We start from the raw sequence: 22236 nt of genomic DNA, 5'->3' as shown, positions 1-22236 counted from the left end.
TGATAGTATAAACTCAAATGCTTCAATTGAACTGATAATTGACCATAATCAGTACCAAGAAGAATCTGTTGCCCCACAGGCTGAAATTCTGCAGTTTACACTATTTTGTTCTGGTTTCTGCTGACAATACATCACAGTGCAACAGAAGATTGTGAGAACACCAGAGAAATTCTACTCAGTGTGCAGAATTATTTCAAACATATCAAGAGTTTCCCTTTTGGAGGAGGTGTTTTTCAGCCACAGGCTTATATCTCACTAGTTTGGCAGACCTAAATTGGAGTGCTGAGGGACTTGAAATTTTTAAGTGTGGAATTTCCCCTTGGTTTGCATTGCATTAGTTTGCATTGCATTACCAAGAGAGAATATATTACAGTGTGTAGACCACTAAGTTGTTATGCAACATCCAAAGCTATCTCCTCTCTGATGTCAACAACATTTTCTCATGTTTTTACATTCATTGTGACAATCGTGTAGTGATGTTTGCTTTCTCCCTGATTTTGGTAGCCTTTTAGTTGTTGAATATACTTTAGTTCTTTTTCCTTCATCTTCATTTGCTCTCATATACCTAGTTTACAATTTCTGTTTCTATGTCTGTTTATTGTTTCTACATTTTCACTTTGTGTTTCCCCTGCAATTATCTTTTTATTGTCCTTCCTCATACTGCCTGAAGAGAAAAGGAGAAATTAACACAGGACAAGAAACTTAGCATCCATTGAAGATGCTGAATCCTTGAAAGCACACCCAACTAACCTATCGCATATGTATTGTGGGATTGCGAACAACTTGGCTGATTTTCACATGCAACGTGAATATCTGATAGTATTGCAAGATCTCACACGTAAATCTGACAAATCTGACAAGTGTGACTATATCAAAAATATCCATACCGTTCTTAACACCAGGCTCGCATTCCGTATCCATTGGACTTGCCCCAAAGAATGACTGAACAAAAATAAGTTACAAAAATGCTTGTTGGACGTGTGTAGAAGTGACTAGCTGCCAGGTGATATGTGATGGGATTCATGCTCACTGCATCCAAATACATATGAGCTGCCCAAGACACAAAAGTGTCTTCATGCCCTGTTTATCTATGACTGGTTCTGTGTGACATGAATTGACCAATGGTTGGGTGAGTTGCAACAACCAGTTCTGAGCAAGCTTTCCACATACATTATGAAGGATTCCTTCCCTTTTGCAAAAACCATTCAGGACTCACATTTCAAAAACAATGCTGTGTTCATGTTTTCATTAGGCATTGCTAGTTATTCACCAATTTACCATTCAAGGAAGCTGTAGACATTTGCACCATGTCACTATGTTCTGGCGATCCAGATACACCAAAATCTGAATCTGTATTCATTGAACTTATGAATTCAGTAACTCATGCAGTCAAATTCCATTTTAACAGCACCATTTATGCTTAAATAGATGGTGTTGCCATGGGATCTCCTCTTGGTCCAGCTCTCACCAACACTTATGTAGTTTTTCATGGGAAACGCATCATCGATGGAATGACATTGAACCTCTTACCCTTGCATATTTCCGATTGGTGGATGATATATTTGCTGTATTTGAATCTGTAGCTATATATAAGAATTTCCTTATACATCTCAGTTGGCTTAATCCTGCGCTCAAATTCACCTTACAAATGGAGCAATCAAATAAGCTCCCTTTTCTACCATACCAATTGGGACACTGTCCAACGGGTTCTCTACTACTGTCTACTACAAGCCTATCTTCACTGGTCAATATAGACACTGGAATTCCTACATTTCATGCGCTTTAAGATTGGTCTCATCAGCAACCTCATAAATAGTGCTGGAGCTATTTGCTCACTGTGCAATCCTTGATACTGAATTGAAGAGCATCATGCCAACCTTGAGATAAAGACTACCCTGATTAGATCCACTCACAGAATGCTGCCATCAAGGCAAAAAGACGTTCTGCCTATCACACAAATGAGTAAAGTGGTGCATGAATTTCAGTGTCTGCTTGATGCCAGGGATGCCAGATCTTAACAACTGGTGGCAAATTATTTTAAATGGCACGTCCCTTTAGCTGTTCACAACAAAATACAGACCATACACAACTTGCAAAACTCCAAATGTCACATTAGATGTGATTTCACAATTGGACATTACTTGCTAAAAACCCTGATTGTGCTAAGAATTATACCAAAAATATATTTTAAAAACCAATTTAAAATTATCATTTGAGCTCACAGAATGGCTAACTTACATATGCTAAAAGCCATATACTTTCACCTAGGGTTCTTCCTTTGCAGATAGAAGTAGCATGTCCATACACAATGTCTTTTCCAATAGAACAAAATTGTGAGGTCAGCCATTCATTCCACATGGCAATGTCTTGACTAATCAGAGTCAATCTGCCTGGTTTGAATTTAACACAAAAGCTTGTTAACAAAAAACTGTTCCCAGCTACATTCCCCATGGTAACACCTTTTCCAACCAGCATCAACTTGTCAACCAATCAGCACTGTCCTCTCAGGCAGTATGAATTGTTGTTCCCTTTATTATTGTGTAATATTCCCAGTGAGTGCAAGGTGAAAAGTTTTGTTAGTATGTCTCTTTTTTCAGCACTATTGGACTATTTGAATCTAAAGATAACAGGTGCATGGAGGAGGGTTCCTGCAGCAAGAGCAGAGGTGGAAGCAGACAGAATTCTTATGGAAAACATATGGAGTCGGAAACTCCACTCTGAGTTGAGTGGGATACCAAGATTGTTTCACACTGAAGCAATGCTGGGGAGAGGAATAGAATTGATGGCAGTGGTTGAAGATGACCTGTACAAACAGGACGGTTTGCACTTGAACCAGAGGGACACTAATATCCTGGGAGGGAAATTTGCATCTGCTCTTCGGGGGGGGTTTTAAACTAATTTGTCAGGGGGATGGGAAAATGAGATGTAGTCCAAAAGCCAGTGTTAAGGGTCACGAGGTACTGAGGAAGGTACCAAGGTCGCAGGAGTGTACAGGCAAACAGGATGGTGGGTTGAAGTGTATCTACTTCAACGCAAGGAGCATCAGGAATAAGGTAGGTGAACTTGGAGCGTGGATTGGTACTTGGGACTATGATGTCATGGCCATTACGGAGACATGGTTAGAACAGGGACAGGAATGGTTGTTGGCAGTTCTCAGGTATAGATGTTTCAGTAAGAGTAGGGAAGGCAGTAAAAGAGGTGGAGGAGTAGCATTGTTAATCAAGGATAGTTTAACAGCTGCTGAAAGAAATTTTGAGGGCAATCTGCCTACTGAAGTAATGTGGGCTGAAGTTAGAAATAGGAAAGGATCAGTCACATTGTTAGGAGTTTTATACAGGCCCCCAAATAGTAATAGAGACGTGAAGGAGGAAATGGCAAAGCAGATTATGGATAGGTGTGGAGGTCACAGGGTAGTTATCATGGGTGACTTTAACTTTCCAAATATTGATTGGAACTTTTATAGGTCGAATAGTTCAGATGGGACACTTTTTGTACAATGTGTGCAGGAGAGTTTCCTGACACAATATGTGGATAAGCCGACAAGAGATGGGGCCACATTGGACTTGGTACTGGGTAATGAACCAGGCCAAGTGTTAGATTTGTTTGTAGGAGAGCACTTTGGAGATAGTGACCACAATTCAGTGTCCTTCATTATTGCAATGGAGAGGGATAGGGTCACACAACAGGGCAAGGTTCATAATTGGGACAGGGGAAATTATGATGCGATTAGGCAAGAATTAGGGAGCATAAGGTGGGAGCAGAAACTGTCAGGTATGGGCACAAATGAAAAGTGGAGCTTTTTCAAGGAACAAGTACTGCGTGTCCCTGATAGTATGACCCTGGCAGGCAGGAAGGAAATGGCCGAGTGAGGGAACCATGGTTCCCGAAGGAAGTTGAATGTTTTGTTAAGAGGAAAAAGGAAGCGTATGTAAGGATGAAAAAACAAGGGTCAGTTGGGTCGCTTGAGTGTTACAAGGTAGCTAGGAATGAGTTAAAGAAAGGGCTTAGGAGAGTTAGGAGGGGGCATGAGAAGTCCTTGGCAAGTCGGATAAAAGAAAACCCCAAGGTTTTTTACTTTTATGTGAGAAATAAAAGAATGACCAGGGTGAGGTTAGGGCCAGTCAAGGATAGTAGTGGGAACTTGTATATGGAGTCAGAAGAGATAGGTGAGGCATTGAATGAATACTTTTATTCTGTGTTCACTAAGGAGGAGGACCATGTTTTTGAGGATGAGTGCATGATACAGGCTGATAGGATGGAGGAGGTAGATGTTCTGAGGGAAGATGTATTAGCAATTTTGAAAAACCTGAGGGTTGACAGGTCCCCTGAGCCAGATGGGATGCATCCTAGGATACTTTAGGAGGCAAAGGATGAGATTGCAGAGCCTTTAGCTTTGATCTTTGGGTCCTCACTGTCCATGGGGATAGTCATGATGTGGGTATGCCAGCGTTGGACTGGCGTAAACACAGTAAAAAGTCTGACAACACCAGGTTTTAGTCCAACCTTTTTGGACTAAAACCTGGTGTTGTCAGACTTTTTACCATGGGGATAGTGCCAGAGGACTGGAAAGTGGCAAATTTTGTTCCTCTCTTCAAGAAAGGAAATAGGAATGACCCTGGTAATTATAGGCCAGTTAGTCTTACTTCAGTGGTTGGTAAATAAATGGAAAGGGTCCTGAGCGATAGAATTTATGACCATTTGGAAAGGTGCAGTTTATTCCAGGATAGTAAGCATGGTTTTGTGAGGGGTAAGTCCTGCCTCACAAATTTGATTGAATTCTTTGAGGAGGTAACTAAGTGTGTGGATGAAGGTAGAACAGTTGATGTCATTTTAGTAAGGCGTTTGATAAGGTTCCCCGTGGTAGGCTTGTGACGAAGATAAGGATGTGTGGGATAAAAGGGAATTTGGCCAATTGGATAAGTAACTGGCCGTCTCATAGAAGACAGAGGGTGCTGGTGGAAGGAAAATTTTCAGACTGGAGGCCAGTTACCAGCAGTGTACCACAGGGGTCAGTGCTGTGTCCTCTGCTATTTGTGATTTTTATCAATGACTTGGAAGAGGGGGCTGAAGGGTGGGTTAGTAAATTTGCTGATGACACCAAGATTGGTGGAGTAGTGGATGAGGTGGAGGGCTCTTGCAAGCTGCAAAGAGACATTGATAGGATGCAGAGCTGGGCTGAAAAGTGGCAGATGGAGTTTAACCCTGATAAATGTGAGGTGATTAATTTTGGTAGGACAAACTTGAATGCAGATTATAGGGTCAACGGCAGGGCTCTAGGAATGTGGAGGAACAGAGAGATCTTGGTGTTCATATCCACAGATCTCTGAAGGTTGCCACTCAAGTGGTTAGAACCGTGAAGAAGGCTTATAGTATGTTAGCGTTTATTAACAGGGGGTTTGAGTTTAAGAGCTGTGGCGTTATGCTGCAACTATACTGGACGTTGGTGAGACCACATTTGGAATATTGTGTTCAGTTCTGGTCACCTCACTATAAGAAGGATGTGGAAGCATTGGAGAAAGGTCAGAGGAGATTTACCAGGATGCTGCCTGGTTTGGAGGGTAGGTCTTATGAGGAAAGGTTGAGGGAGCTGGAGCTTTTCTCCTTGGAGCAGAGGAGGATGAGAGGCAACTTAATAGAGGTTCATAAGATGATGAGAGGGATTGATAGATGGGACGTGCAGAGACTATTTCCTCGGGTGGATGTAGCTGTTACTAGGGGGCATAACTATACGGTTCATGGTGGGAGATATAGGAGGGATGTCCAAGGTAGATTCTTCACTCAAAGAGTGGTTGGGGTGTGGAATAGACTGCCTGCTGTGATAGTGGAGTCGGACACTTTAGGAATTTTCAAGCGGTTATTAGGTAGGCACATGGAACACACCAGAATGTTAGGGAGGGGGTAGTTTGATCTTGGGATTGGACATAGCTTGGCACAACATTGAGGCCCAAAGGGCCTGTACTGTGCTGTAATGTTCTGTGTTTCTATGAGACCATTATTCTGCTTGATGGTTAGCCAAAGGAAATTACACTCATTCAAGAATAGATATTAAACAAGCAATCTGACGACACAGGAGCAGAAAAGCAGTTGAGTGTGATAGTGCTAATATGTAGAAACATGTATAGAAAATAAGAACAGGAGAAGGCCTTGTAGCCTGCACCACTATTCATTCTGACCATGGCTGAGCAATAAATTCAATATCCTGATTTCTCCCCCTCTCCTTCCCCCTCATATCTCCCTCCAGCCCCAGGAAATATGTTTAATTCCTTTTGGAAATCACACAATGTTTTGGCCTCAGTTACTTTCTGTGAATTCCACAGATTCACCACTCACTTGCTGAAGAAATTCCTCCTCACCTCAGTCCTAAAACGTTTACCTCATATCCTCAAACTATGACCCCTGGTTCTGGACTCCCCCACCATTGGGAACATTCTTTCTGAATCCACCCTGTTAGAATTTTCTAAGTTTCTATGAGATCCTCTCTCACACTTCTAAACTCTGATGAATATAATCCTAACTGATTTAGTCTCTCCTTAAATGACAGTCCTGTCATCCCAAGAATCAGCCTGGTACACCTTCACTATACTCCCCCTACAGCAAGAACATCCTTCCTCAGATAAGGACACCAAAGCTGCACAAAGCACTCCAAGGCTTCACCAATGCCCTATACAACTGCAGGAAAATATCCCTATTGCTATACTCAAATTCTCTTGCTATGAAGACCAACATACCATTTGCCTTCTTTACAACTTGCTGTACCTGTATGCTTACTTTCAGTGACTGATGCACAAGGACTCCAAGTTCTTGCTGAGTATCTGGCTCTCTTAATTTACATCCATTCACATGATAACCTGCCGTCCTATTTTTGCTACTGACGTGGATAAACTCACATTTATCCACATTATAATGCATCTGCCATGCACTTGTCCATTCATTCAACTTGTCCAACTCATACTGAAGCATCTCTGGTCCTGTGTAATGAGACAGGAATAATGAATGATCTTACAGTTAGGGAAACTCTTGGAAGAAGCGAGTATGGTTGAATTTAAAATACAGATGGAGCATGAGAAGGTAAAATCCAATACACAGTGTTGTGTGCTTAAATAGCTCAGAATATAAAAACAGATAGCAAAAGTTTCTACAAATATATAAAACAAAAAAATAGTGGCTAAAGTAAACATTGGTCCTCTAGAGAATGAGAGGGAGGGTGTAATAACTGAAAATGAGAAAATGGCTGAGGCATTGAACAGATATTTTGTGTCAGTCTTTACAGTGGAAGACACAAATAACGTGCCAAAAATTGATGACAGGAAGGCTATGGCAGGTGAAGGTCTAGAAACTATCATTATCATGAAAGAGATAGTGTTGGGCAAGCTAATGGGGCTAAAGGTAGACAAGTCTCATGACCCTGATGGAATGCATCCCAGGGTACTAAAAGAGATGGCAGAGGAAGTAGCAAATGTACTAGTGGTAATTTACCAAAATTCGCTGAACTCCGGGATGGTTCCCGCAGATTGGAAAACAGCAAATGTGACGCCATTGTTTAAAAAAGGAGGTAGACAAAAGGCAGATAACTACGGGCCAGTTAGCTTAACTTCGGTAATAGGGAAAATGCTTGAATTTATCATCAAGGAAGAAATAGCAAGACATCTGAATATAAATTGTCCCATTGGTAAGACACAGCATGGGTTCATGAAAGGTAGGTCATGTTTGTCTAATTTGATGGAATTCTTTGAGAATATTACATGTGCAATGGACAATGGGGAACCAGTGGATGTGGTGTATCTGGATTTCCAGAAGGCATTTGACAAGGTGCCACTCCAAAGACTACTGCATAAGATAAAGGTGCACAGGTAATGTATTAGAGTGGATAGAGGATTGGTTAAGAGAAAGCAAAGAATGGGATGGAAATTCCCACCCAAGGTCAATGGACCTTTTGCTTTTCCATCAAATTCTCTGTCCCACCTGCAATGATTGTAGCGGCAGATGGGGTAGGAAGATTGCAGAGATTCAAACATGGAGTTGCACGGAAGGTGGACATGGATTTGGGGAGTGACAACTTGTTCAAGAGCTTTGGGGAGGTAAAGGAAGTTGAAGATGAGGCAGTAGTTTGCAGGACAGAGGGGTCAAGTACATATTTTTTGAGGAAAAGACGATGATAACTTTAACTGATTTTGACCAATATCTGAGCATGTGCATTTTTGACAAGGATCACTATGTGGTCATTAGGACCAAAGGCATGGTCAGATTTTTTTCCTCTTGATCATTAAGGCTTAATTTAGAAACCTGAGCATAACACTGGTTGAGATTAACTAATTCAGAACAGGATTGAACCTGAGTCTTTAGTATTCTTTATGGCTCAATATCACAGTACAATATTTATTGAGTCAGCAGTTGAAACATTGCTTTCATCTATTTAACACTGTTCAAAATTGCCTTGAACTAAACTGTTCGCATTTCAGCTATTACATTTCTGAATATCTGGGCAAATGAGTGAATATAGGAATGTTGAAACCGTTAAATTGTCCTTTGTCCATTTGGCTTCATATAGACTGATCCGCTACAATGTTAGAATGTTTGAAAGCTAAACCACACTTAGAAGCACTTAGGTGTCTGACATTTGACACCCCTAAGGGAAAATTTTAAGTGTGAATGACACATTCGTTAATTCTTGCTTTTACATAAATTAAAAGGTTAGTTTTAATTTCTGGCACTAAGGAAGTTCAGACGTTATTGAGTATTGTTTTATTAAAAAAAAATCTATTCTTAGACACGATTTCAGGGAAGATGGGGGAAAAAGACAAACATTGTGAAAATTAAATTATCATTATATGATTGACCAATGAAGAGATTAGAGAAACTGGAATTCTTCTATTTAGAACAGAGAAGGTGAATGAAAGATATAATTGAAATATTCAAAATTATGATGACTTTTAGATCGTGTAAGTAAGGAGAAATTATTTACACTAGCAGGAGGGTCAGTAACCATAGGAAACAAATTTATGGTAATCAGCAAAAAAAATTCAGAGGGAAGCTAAGTTTTTTTTACACAATGAGTTGTTATGATCAGTAATGAACTGCCTAATAGGGTGGTGGAAACAGATTCAATGCTAACGTTCAAAAATGAATTGAATACATACTGGAAATAGAAACATTTGCAGGGTAACGGGGAATTGGTGGATAGAGGTGGGAATAATTAAATTGAATGATTTATATTGTCACATTCAATGAAAAATATTGTTTCTTGCAAGCTATACAGTTGAAATATACCATTCATAGATTACACAGGATAGAAGGAAAGGATAGGGTACAGAATATAGTGTTACAGATAGCGATAGGGTGGGGAGAAAGATCAGCTTAATATGTGATGGGACCATTCAAAGATCTGATGACAGCAGGGAAGAGGCTGTTCTTGAGTGGGTTGGCACGTGATCTCAGACTTTTATATCTTTTTGCCAGCTGAAGAAGGCGAAGAGAGTATTTTGAGGTGTGTGAGGTCCTTGATGATGCTGGCTGCTTTCCTGAGACAGCAGGAAACATAGATGGAATCAATGGGTGGGAGATTGGTTTGCGTGTTGGACTGGGCTGCGTTCACAAGTTTTTGTAGTTTCTTGTGGTCTTGGTCAGAGCAGGAGCCCATACCAAGCTGTGATGCATCCGGAAAGGATGCTTTCTATGGTGTATCTATAAAAATTGATGAGAGTCAAAATGGACATGCTGAATTTCCTTATCCTTTTGAGAAAGTAGAGGTGTTGGTGAGCTTTCTTAACTATAGTGTCATCATGGAGGGACCAGGAAAGGTTGTTGGTGATCTGATCACCTAGAAACATGAAGCTCTCGACCATCTCCGCTTCGTCACCTTTGATGTAGTCAGGGGCATATCCTCCACTATGCTTTCTGAAGTTGCTGACTATCTCCTTCATTTTACTGACATTGAGGGGCAGATTATTGTTATCATACATTTCACTAGATTCTCTATGTCCTTCCTGTACTCCGTCTTGTCATTGTTTGAACCCATTACAGTGGTGTTATCAGCAAACTTGAAAGTGGAGTTGGAGCAGAATTTGACCATACAATCACAAGGAGTATCGTAGGGGCTGAGGACACAGCCTTGCGGGACATTGTGGGTGTTGAGGATAATCATGGAGGAGGGATCATTACCTTTCCTTACTGATTGCAGTCTGTGGATTAGGAAACCTAGGCTTCAGGTGCAGAGAGATAAGCCAAGCCCTAGACCGTGGAGTTTGGAGATGAGTTTTGTTGGGATAATGGTGTTGAATGCTGAGCTGTAGTCAATAAAAAGGAGTCTGACATAGGTGTCCTTGTTGTCCAGCGTTTAGTGTATGGCCAGGGAAATGGTGTTTGCTGTAGACTGATGCAGCGATAGGTGAACTGTAGTGGATCCCAGACAATTTGAGAGACTGGAGGTAATGTTTGTCATGACTAACTTTTCAAAGCAGTTCGTGATAATGGATGGCCCAGCCATTGGGCAGTAGTCATTAAGCTGTCTGGCTTTTCTTTGGTACAGGGATGCAGGTCATCTTCTTGAATCAGGTAGGAACCACAGATCAGAGTAAAGAGAGGTTAAAAATGTCTGCAAATACCCCCACCAGCTGGTGCATGCAGGATCTGAATGCTCTTCCGGGCTAGTTGCTTTTCGTGGATTGACTTTCAAGAATCTGACACCTGCAGTGGTGACCTCGGATATGGTTCAGCCAAGGCAGATGGTGTCCTCTTGCTGGCCTCTGCATCAAAACGAGCATAGAATGTTTTGAGCTCATCAGGGAAGGGTGCATTGTTGCTGGCAATTCTATCTGTCTTCACCTTATGGCTGTTTATTTTGTGTAGACCTTGTCATAATTGGTGAGTGTTTGTATGGCAAGCCTGGGACTCTTGCTTGGTCCGGTACTGTCTCTTAGCATTTTTGATAGTTCTCTGTAGGTCATATCTGGATTTCTTGTACAGATCAGTGTTACCCGACTTCAATGCCTCAGCCCTGGACTTCATTGGGCAGTGGATGTCTCTGTTCACCCATGGTTTCTGGTTGAGAAACATCTGGATTAGTTCTTTGGCACACAGTCTTCTACACACTTACTAATGAAGTCTGTGGCTGTAGTGGCGTACTCATTTAAGTTGGTCGCTGAGTCCTTGAATATTGACCAGTTACTGACTCAAAACAGTCCCAAAGGAGATCATCCGTTTCCTCAGACCAACATTGCACGAATTGGATAGTTCTTTTAAAGAACCATCTGCTATGTTCATCAAGTTCTGAACCAAACCTTGAATCCGGAGCTCCTGACCCATAGGTGGGGATGCCACAAATGTGTCGCAAAACTTCCCTCTGACCATAGATACATTAATCTGATATCTGAAAATGAACTGTGTATCCAGTTCCAGTGAAGAATGAAAGATCTGTATTTGTTGGGATATACTTCAACACAAATTTAAATAAACTGTCCTAATTTCTTGTAAAATTTACAAAATATAAGAAACAAAACTATTCAAATCTATTGGCAATTTGCCAGATAGTCTCATCAATGCTTTACTGACATCTGCTGGTGGCAAAAAGAATTGTTGCTTTGCATTGGAAAGAAAACAAATCTTTCAACCATTGACCTTCTGTGAATCTTTGGGCAAACTAATTCCCTCAAGCAGACATTTGTTACTCTCATTGCACTTGGGAAATATCATAAAACATACAGGATGCCATCTACCTCTGCTGAATTCAAGCTTAACATTGGGGCTTGGGGAGAGGGGCATTGAAAGGACAGTGACTCACTTTGCACTTTTCTGCTATAACAGGGTTTTGTATATTTAAATGAAAGAAAAGACAAGTGTTCATCACATTGTTGTAGTATCTATTCTGGAGACTATCATAGGTAGTTTGCAAAGGGCTGACTTTCTGGGCCAGCGCACCATAGTGACGCACCGGTTAGATGCATTGACAGAGAACAGACACTGGATTGTGGCAACTAGGGGAATTTCACAGCAGTGTGTAAATATTTCTCATTGCCAGCTTCGGATGGTGTGAATTTTGTAAGACTCACCCATTTAAATTTTTATGTAGCACAATGGTAGGTGCTGCTGCTTCACAGCACCAGGGACCAAGGTTCGACTCCTGGCTTGGGTCTCTGTCTGTGTGGAGTTTGCACAGTTTCCCTGTGTCTGCATGGGTTTCCTCCAGGTGCTCCAGTTTCCTCCCACATTCTGAAAGACGCACTGGTTAGATGCATTGATTGAGAACAGGCACTGGACTGTGGCAACTAGGGGAATTTCACAGTAACTTCATTGCAGTGTTAATGTAAGCCTTATTTGTGACTAATAAATAAACTTCAAACTTTAATAAGCAAGCCCTCTGTGGATTAAACCATTTACGGGGTGGGGGGCGGGGGCATGCTGTGTAGTAATATCCAGTTCAGAAACAGATTTAAAGAGCTGTTGTTATTCCTTAAAGAGGCACCTACAACTTTGTTGGGTAAGTTCCATTCACAGGAATATAAAGGATGGTTGGTAATAGTGGAGGGAGCCAAGCAAGAGGGGAGCAGTGACTTTTACAAAGGAAACTTTCAAATGAGTAACTTTTTTCTGCTGCGGGCAGCACCTAGTAGGATTAACTCACTGTGCATTGTCATGAGGGGAAGGACCATCAGAAGCAGATGAATGGACATGCATGTTTTCAATTAGGGGATAAGAATATGCATGAACTTAGTGGCACCATGTCATTGGCAACATGTATTCTGGAATAAAACAGGAAATACTGGAAACACTCAGCATCTGTAGAGATGGAAAGAAATATAACTTTTCAGTTTAGTGATATTTCATGAGAATTCAGGATTACTGTGGTGACTTAGCATTCTAATTGAATTGTTGAATTTGCTGGACCTGTTTTTCCTACAGTTGGTGAACATCAGCTTCAGGTATGTAATGAGCATGCTCTTCAGAACAGATCTGTCTCTCCTGCTATATGATATCTCCTTCTCTGAAAGCATAATTTGTGTACAGCCTGTACACTTTTACAGGATTGTTTTATAATAGTAAATCATTGAAGCAGTGGAATCTTTGCTTTCAATGTCTCTATGTATTGTAGCGACATATTCTCATGTTTTCTTTATGCTGTGGTTTGCAAATCCACAGACTGATATCTTGGAACATCAAATCATAGAATCCGTAGAATGCCTACCATGCAAAAAGAGGTCATTTGGTTCAGTGAGTCTACTCTGACACTTCAAAAGCGCATTCCACTCATGCCCTTCACCCTATCTCTGTAATCCATGCATTTACCATGGCTAATGTACCTAACCTACACATCTTTGAACACTAAGGGGCAAGTTATCACGGCCAATCCATCTAACCTGCACATCTTTGGACAGTGGGAGGAAATCAGAGCACCTGGAGGAAACCAATGCAGACACAGGAAGAAACTGCAACTCCACAGTCACCCAAGTCCAGAATTGAACCTGGGTCCCTGGAGCTGTGAGGCAATAATGCTAACCACTGTGTCACCTTGCTGTTCGTATGACTCAAGAGGTTGTTTGAAGATCTGTGAAATCCACTTGTTATGTCTGGATATTACTTTAAATAATGGTATTATAGACTGACAATAGGAGAAGTGTGTTTCTGTAGTTTCCTGACATCTATCTTCAAGAAGTGTTTTTAATGGTTACATACAACTGTGTGTTAGTTGAATGTAACCCACTTCCTATTCATGAATGCCATTGCATTGTCAAGAGGAACCATGTGATCACATTGGTTAAACTGATGTGGCCTTGCATTCTAGGAAATATCGCTGGTTCACCTATTACTGTACTGCTCGTTGTTTTCCTTTGGAGACTGTGCAGACTAATTGACCTGACACATACCAGCTGAGGCAGCCATTAGAAATTCATGTCAGTGGCTTTCACCACCAAGGACAGAATATTCCTGTTCTTCACAAAATCTGCAGGAGTTGGAAACAGTTCTGAGACTGCCTCTCTGATATCCTTGTAATGCAGGAGAGGTCCATTGACTGTACTTGGAGATGAACAGGTTTTCATAGGCTAGTTCCATAGGGCAGCATGGTGGCAAGTGGTTAGCACTACTGCTTCACCGTGCCAGGGACCCAGGTTTGATTCCTGGCTTGGGCCACTGTCTGTGTGGAGACTGCACATTCTTCCTGTGTCTGCTTGAGTTTCCTCTGGGTGCTCCGGTTTCCTCCCACAGTCCAAAGATGTACTGGTTCGGTGCATCGGCCATGCTAAATTCTCCTAACTTGTACCCAAACAGGTGCCTGAGTGTCGCAACTAGGGGATTTTCACATTTCGGTGTTAGTGTAGGCCTACTTGTGACACTAATAAATAAATTTTAAAACTTTAAACTTTATCAATGCATTTATCTTTGCACATTCCTGTGGAAATTGTTATTGTTCACTATAACTTTGCAGAAAGAAAGGGAATTCCTCGATGATCATTTAAGTTGAGATACATTTCCATTGTAGGAGATCAAAAAAGTAAGATAAAAAGAGAAATTTGCAACATTTAACTTTTAAACGACAAAAAGCTTGCAACACACCAAAAGAAATGCAAAAAAAATTTTAAAAACAAAACAGGATTTCAGATTCAGAAACCAGCAAAGTACATCATGAAGTAATTCACAAATGTGGGTTTTAGATTTCTGGGGAAAATCCTGCAAAATACAGAATCTGCCCTGATCCATGTGCTTGCTAAACAGCCAGTGATCATTCAAAGCAGTGACATGCCAGTAACACAAACTTTCTATGCATTGAGAAACAGGAAAAACAAGCAAAGCAACCCCGGAGCATAGGACAACCTGAGGAATGTGGCAGTTAGCCTGGGGTGGGGGCGGAGGCGGGGTGGGGGTGCGCGGCGTCAGTGGTAGGGGTTGGAAGACAAGATGAAGAGCAAGATTTCAGAACTGGGAAAATAAGAATCTTAGAGCATGGCAGGTGGAGAGATTTCACCGTGGACCTTTGACATTACACACCTCCCATCAAAACCTCCATCCCAACCCATTGATCACACTGGTCTTGTGCATGCATGACCAGCACCAATGGAGAAGATTTAACCTCAGTGCTATAAATCCTACATAATCATTTTTTCGTTCTGATTATTTAATTTATAACGAGTTGTTTCCCTCAAAGTATCAGATTAACTTTTTTTGGACACCTTAGGCAGAAAGTATAGGATACAATGATCTATTTAGTTTACTTTCAGTCTGCAAAAGAGATAGACATAGAACATAGAACATCTAATCGAAAAATAGAGAAAACGCAGACTCCTCATATGTGCATACACAGATATTTAGAGTATTGATATTAATCATGTTTCCTAAAAACCTCAGGTAAAAACCAAATTTCAGACCTACAGCAGTGTTTCATTTGTCCTCTCTCAGAGATCAAGAAGTATTACTCTATTGTGGTATTTTTTGACAACACCAATTTGCATTTGAATTGAAGTCACTGTTGTTATAAATGTGTTGGCCAATTTGCACATGACGAGATAATGGCAATGTGGTAATGACCAATTAACTTGTTTGGTTATATTGACTGAAGAATAAATATTGGCCAGGACAACAGGGTATAACTTCCCTGCTCTTCAAAATACTGCTACAGGATTGCTTATTCCATCTGAGAATGAAGACAGGACCTCTGTTGATTAACTCAGCTGAAAGGTTTCATCTTTGACAGTGCAACATTCCCTCACACTGCGCTGGAATGTCAACTTTGACTTCATGTTCCCACCTCTGGAATGGGTCTAACCCATGTCCTCTGACTTCAAGTCAACGTGTTACCACTGAACTACGGTTAATATAGCTAACTTTGTCTTACTGCTTACCTTATTCAAACATGACAGGAAAGTACTGAGGTATATATTCCGAAGAAGCTTACTCACTTTGTAAGATCCATGACAGCAAAGTGTGTCAAAATAAGTTACGTGTAGCTGATGTTACCATAGTGTTGGCACATCAGACAATTATGCTTGGATTATTCCTTTGCATTAATGGGGAAGGTTTTATTTCAACTTTCACTGAAAACTTCCATAAAATGTGCACATACTTAATTTGTGATTGTCTGATTGTTTATTGTTACAATAGAAAGGAATTGTTTCACTCCTAGGCTTCCAGCATAGCACATTTCAAATAAAGCTCTATCTTAGGTCTGTTATGATCCCAGCTGCTTTTGCTACTGGGGAGTCAGTTCCCAAAATGGAACACTGATCCAATAGACTATGGGCGGGATTTTCCAGCCGCACTTGCTTTAAGGCCGGAAATTCCTGCTCGAGGTACTGTTGTATGGTCCGCCCCAACCCGCTATGATTCCTATGACAGGTGGGATGGACACAGTAATTTTTATTTTTTCTTTAGAGATGTGGATGAGTCACAAGATTTATATTTAACAGAAGAACACATTTACTAAGCATGAAAAGATTGATTATAATACAGTACTCCTTCACCCTACCTATATCTCCACATTTGTATTCAGATTTTTAAAGATATAAATGACAAATATATCTTCTACTATAATGGTTTTGGCTAGTACACAGTCCATGTAATCCAACAGGCCAACTGTTGTCAGACACACCATACTCTGAAATCAACAGACAGGTACCACCCAATATAACTTCTGTGGTATTGTCAAATTCCCCTCAGATGTTTATCTCATTGTGAGCTAACTGCTTTCATTGTGAGTGTTTCCAAACTCCACTCTTGAAAAACATGCATTAGAACCTTCTCCCAAACAATGCTTTCTCTTGGATGACTTCACCAAGGATTCACTTCCATGCTTTCATTCTCTCCTTTTAGTATTCCTCTGCCTTGTATTGCCATTCATGCTTCCACACAATCTCCCAGGTATCCAGCCATGCCATCACAACACCACTGCTTCACAGCTTTATTAAGATGTCACTAACCTTAGAATTACTTAACCTTCTCCAGATCTGCACCTTTAAGCTCTGTCCTTTAATTGGCAGTCTTTCTCTGTCCCTTTCTTTAACTGCAGTGATCAGTAACTTGTTCAAATTTCCATTCTTTGTGCCTTTGTGTTCAGTCTTTCTGGGACTTCTCCATTCACTTCCTGGTTTCTAGGAGTATCTGTTCTTTAGCTTCTGGAGCTTGCTTTTTGCTCCTTATGCCATTGTCCTACCTCTCTACTGACAGTTTCTGTGAGAGCTGCTTTCTTCTCATGAACCCAGTTCCAATTGAACTGCAAATGCTTACACTTTTAAGTGTGGGTTCATAATTGCCAAGCATCAGCCTAGTCTTTCTTTAAACCCTGTTTGTTTTCATGTTGTAAATTACAATGCAGACATGTAGACATCTTTGTTTAACATGAAGCTAACTAAAGTTAGCTTCATGTTAGCTTTAGCTAACTAAAGTTAGCTTCTTATGCAGAAATACAAAATTAAAGTTAAAGCTCTGCTTTGTTTCTAATATCCATAAATACAAATATAGATTACTTCAAACTCCCTTTGTTTCCTGACAGGTCCACTAAATATTCTCTACTATCCATCATCAGCAAGACTTTTGTTGACGAGCAAATGGGAAGAAGTCTCAATGTTTCCACAAGATCTAATGTAAAGCTTCTCTGTACAAATGTTCATGTTTTGACACCCTTTCGAAAGTGTTGTGTTTAGAATTGTACACAATACTCCAGATGAGGACTAACCACAGATTATTTTCTTTTTGCAGTAAATGCCATTATTTACAAAGCCAAATAGCCAAACACTTCTTCCATCACCATGTATTATTGTTAGGATTGGGATTGTAAATTCCCAGCTCCTTTTGTTCTTCTAATCCCCACCTCCTCAAAATAGTACTATTTACATTATACTGCTATTCCACAATGTTTCTCCCACTGTACATAGCTTTGCACTCTAAGCATGTAATATTGCATCTGCCATGTGCTATGTATATCCCAATATTATTAGTCAGCTTACATCTTCCTGACATTTGCTATTATCATACGCTATTTACGACACTGCCAAGTTTTGTATTGTTCTTAAACTTCAAAATTTATATATAACAAGGAAAGCATTGGCACTAATGCAGAGCCCTGTGAGACTCCATTGCACATTTCTCCCCTGTCAAAAATTAACCATTTGCCGTTACTTCCTGCCTTCTACCCCGTAGCCAACTTTGTACCCAAATTGCCATCATCCCTTTAATATCACATGCTTCTATTTTCTGAATAGGTTTGTTGTGAGGCACTATGTCAAATGCCTTCTGAAATTTCCTATTTGCAACATCCAGTGCACCAATCAGGTTCATCAGACATGATTTACCATTACCCAATCTGTGTTGGCTGTCCTTTAATAACCTCCAAGTGAAAATTGATTTAGCCCTTGACAATGATCTTGTTAATTATTATAGGCGGCACAACGTTTTCAGTTTTGTCAAAAAACTTTATTGGGTGTTTTGTTTGCGTTTTGGTTCCACGCTCCTGATCTACAGGCACCCAGTGCATAGGGGGAAGTGGGGAAGGAGGAGGACCTCCTTGTGAACCTGCTCCTGGGCCTGGCGAGATGAGGCATCTACACGTCCAGGCAGTGGGTGACTGAGGGGGTCGTCCAACCTGACTGTCTGCTCCTCTATCACGGCCATATTCGCGTGTCCCTGGGGAGGGAGCATGCAGTGTTCAAAAGCAGTATTGATGTCTTCCATACCCGCTGAGTGATGCAGGGACTGGGGTGTTTTATTGACCCCTTTAATCACATTTTAGTTTGATGTTTTAAGCTTCCTTTCTACTTTGTCCTTTGTTTCAGGCAGTTCCCCTCTTCTTGGGGGCTGTCCCTTTCAGTTTGTCCCTCAATAATTTGAATTAGTTTAATTGTTTAGTCAAAAAGAATGACAGTGATCTCCAGGTCCCCTGCAACAGTTGGTGTTTATTATTGCCCCTTTTAATCATATTTTAATTTGATGTTTTGCGTTTCTTTGGTTTATTTTGCTTCCAGCAATTCCCCCTTTATTGAGGGGCTGCCCCTTTTGCTTTGTCCCTCAGTTTATTTGAAAAAACATGCTTCATCTGCCACTTGTTGGAAGGAAATTGGGAACACCTGCATCCTGTTGCTGCTGAGGAGCTGTGTGCTGTTGGCTGTGCTCATATACTCCTGCAGAATCTGGAATGTTTTTCCCTGGAGTTCTCTCAAGGAGATGAATTAAGGGGCTCGATGATACTCTTGAGAGGGAGAGAGGCCTGGAGTTTGGAGGCCTAGAGCCTGGAGCTCAAAGGCCTCAATCACTTGCAGAAGGAAGGACAGGGGCAAAAAAACAATGGTCTCCAGTACCTTTCCTGCCATTGGCAACAGAGGCCGATTCTTGTTATACTGCAACTGGCAATGTTAATGAATACCTACCAGTTACAGAGCTATGAATGATCTGAAAAGACAGCCAACAGTTTCCATTAATCTTTAATCTGGAATTTGATACCAGTAAATTCTAAAAATATCACCAAAAATGCAAGGCTTCCAAACAATAACTCTGACCTTCAGACCTAAATTGGTATGGTATTCCTTGGGTTGGTTTTCTCATAACCTGGGACTCGTATAATCTCCCAGGAGAAAATAGATAGGAGAAAATAAAACTGAGGTGAGACTGTGCAGAGGCTGCTACACAGGGCATGGGAAGGAGAAGGCAAATGACCCCGATATTGTGCCCAATATTTTTATTTAATTCCATATGGGATTTTTAAAAAAATTGGAAGAAATCCACTGTCACTGAAGAAGAACTAGTGAAGAGAAAAAAGCTATAATTTTATAATGGTTGCCACAAACCTATATTTGTTTCAATAACATATTCTCCAGAGCATAATTTGAAGCTTCTTGGAGGAAGAGTAAACCTAGCATCAGTGTTTGGTCTTTAATTCTGTCAGCAGAACTAACATTTAATGTTTAACCAGCAGAACATTTTGGTTCTCATGTCAGTACCAGGCCCATTGCCTTGCCTTTTATTTCAGTCACCCCTTCCTAATTTTTCCTTTCTAACCTTGGTGTTAATTTTTATGTCTTGTGAAGCATAATGTTGTCCAAATGTACGTGAAGAAAGGGTCAGGCATTTCATAGTCCAAAATGTTTATGTTTCTATTCCGCTACAAGTTCAAACCTATTTGAGTGTCTGCGTGCAACATAAAGTACAAGAAAAGTGAGGCAAAATGATAACACAAATGTGCGCGTTTGAGAAATGATGTGAGAGTGTGTCTGAGGAAAAGGGTCGAAAGAACCATTAAGAAGCACACAAAAGGGAATGCCTGATGTAAAATAATGAAAGGGAGCAACAGAAGTGAGGAAATGTTCAACAATAACTTCCATCACAACTCCCAGACAAAGAATGATAGAAAACTATTCTAATTCACTGGGTTCACATTATTGGTTGAAATCAACTCATTAATGCACAGGCAGGAGGAAAGCTGGAATAGTGGCTTTTGTTTAAAGTGGACGCCATCTACAGTCTTGTGGTATATTGGGAATAGTGAAAGTTAACGTTAGTTTTATTAGTGTCACAATTAGGCGTGAACACTGCAATGAAATTACTATGAAAATCCCCTAGTTGCCAAATTCCAGTGCCTGTTCGGGTACACTGAGGGAAAATTTAGCATGGCCAATGCATTTAACCAGCAAGTCAATTGGCATCAATATCAGCGCAATGCCAGCAGGGAATTATTGGCCCATATTTTACCATAACTAAAGATGTTGGGCGCGATTTTACCACTTCGCCATGCTGATCGTCAGGTGTGGCAAGCTGGAAAAATAGAATGCAATGTCAAAACTCCGTTTCTCACCCAGCACCAAAAGGTTTCCAATCTTCCTGGTCCCTTCCGAGTGGCACGAACCGCTTACCACCCAGAAAGGGTGTGAAACTCATTAGCATGAGATTGACTGGATTTCAATACCATTAGCGAGTTCAGCACACAGGCTTCCCACTTCTCCAGTGAGACGTCACACTGGCGGGAATCACTACTGGTCTATAAAACTGTGGCTCAGGTGTAGCAGTAGCGAAGGAGAGTGAAGAGGTGAGTACCACTACAAGGGGGGGTGTGAGTCTGGGGGAATGTCTCAGCTGCTATTATGGTATGGATTGGGGTGGGGGGCTTGTATAGGTGCAAGGGTTTGGGGATACTCAGGTCAGGGATCACTTCTAGCTTGAGGCTCGTGTTACGTGGATTTCCTCTGGTCACTGAATGACTCCTGAGGGGTTGCATATGTGGTCATATGTGGCCCAACTCAGATTGCATTGGTTACCCTGCTATCTGATGCTGGACAGGCTCTGTGGTTCCTTGTGGACAATCCGTCCCAGACCCCACTAACTGTAGCAGTCAGCAGCTCTGTCAGCTGCTGCTCCAAGCTCGGGAGCTCTGCTGATGTTAACATGGCTGTTCACACTACATGGACTCTGCAATGTTGCCCTTGATGGGAACTCACCTCATGCCAGTCATGAGGGTGCCCCTTTCCCTTCTGCTTGAACTGCAAACCATTCCTGGAAGCCAGTGCATCAGACATACAGGTGGGTGCACTCATGTCTATGCCTCAGGAGTTCCAATGGGGATCGCAACATAGCCCTTATGCCCCTCCACCCTCTCCATGACTGGTATGGCAAGGATGTTGGCAACCCATTGAGGTGCTGGGTGGCCAATGCCAAGACTCTGCTTATGGACTGTCTCTCACACCCCCCACCCCCAAACCCATCCAGCAACAATGGATTTTGCTTTAAGCCAATCTTGTGGCTGCTGTGATGAATGAGAGAGATGTTCGTCTGTGGTAGTGCTAGCCCGGGCCAGAAACTGCAGCAGGAGGGCAATCGGGATCAGGACATGGCTGCTTATTGGCCCGAGAGGGGCCCAGAGGACGTCTATTTCATTACCATAAGAAGTAGTTGATGCCAAAACATTGAATGTTTGAGGCAGCTAGATATAGCACTTGAGACAAATGGGATCAAAGGTTATGGGAGAAAGCGGGATTAGACTATTGAGTTGGATGATCAGCCATGATCGTGATGAATGGTGGAACACGCTCGAAGGGCCAAATGGCCTCATCCTGCTCATATCTTCTATCTCCTATCCTCATGGATCTGGCATCTCACAGGGCAGGAGGACACCCACTCCCTTTGGCAGTGAAGGTCATGGTGGCCCTCAACTTCTTGGCCTTCCAGACGTCCAGCAGAGACCTCTATAGCACCTCCCAGTCCTCTGCACACAAGTGCATGTGTGAGGTGACGGATGCCCTATAAACCCGGACAGGCCACTACATTGATGCT

The sequence above is a fragment of the Carcharhinus amblyrhynchos genome, chromosome 11, assembly GCF_965287045.1.
Source record: "Carcharhinus amblyrhynchos chromosome 11, sCarAmb.v2.hapA, whole genome shotgun sequence".
Taxonomy (NCBI): domain Eukaryota; kingdom Metazoa; phylum Chordata; class Chondrichthyes; order Carcharhiniformes; family Carcharhinidae; genus Carcharhinus; species Carcharhinus amblyrhynchos.
Note: the sequence above shows the minus strand (reverse complement) of the source record.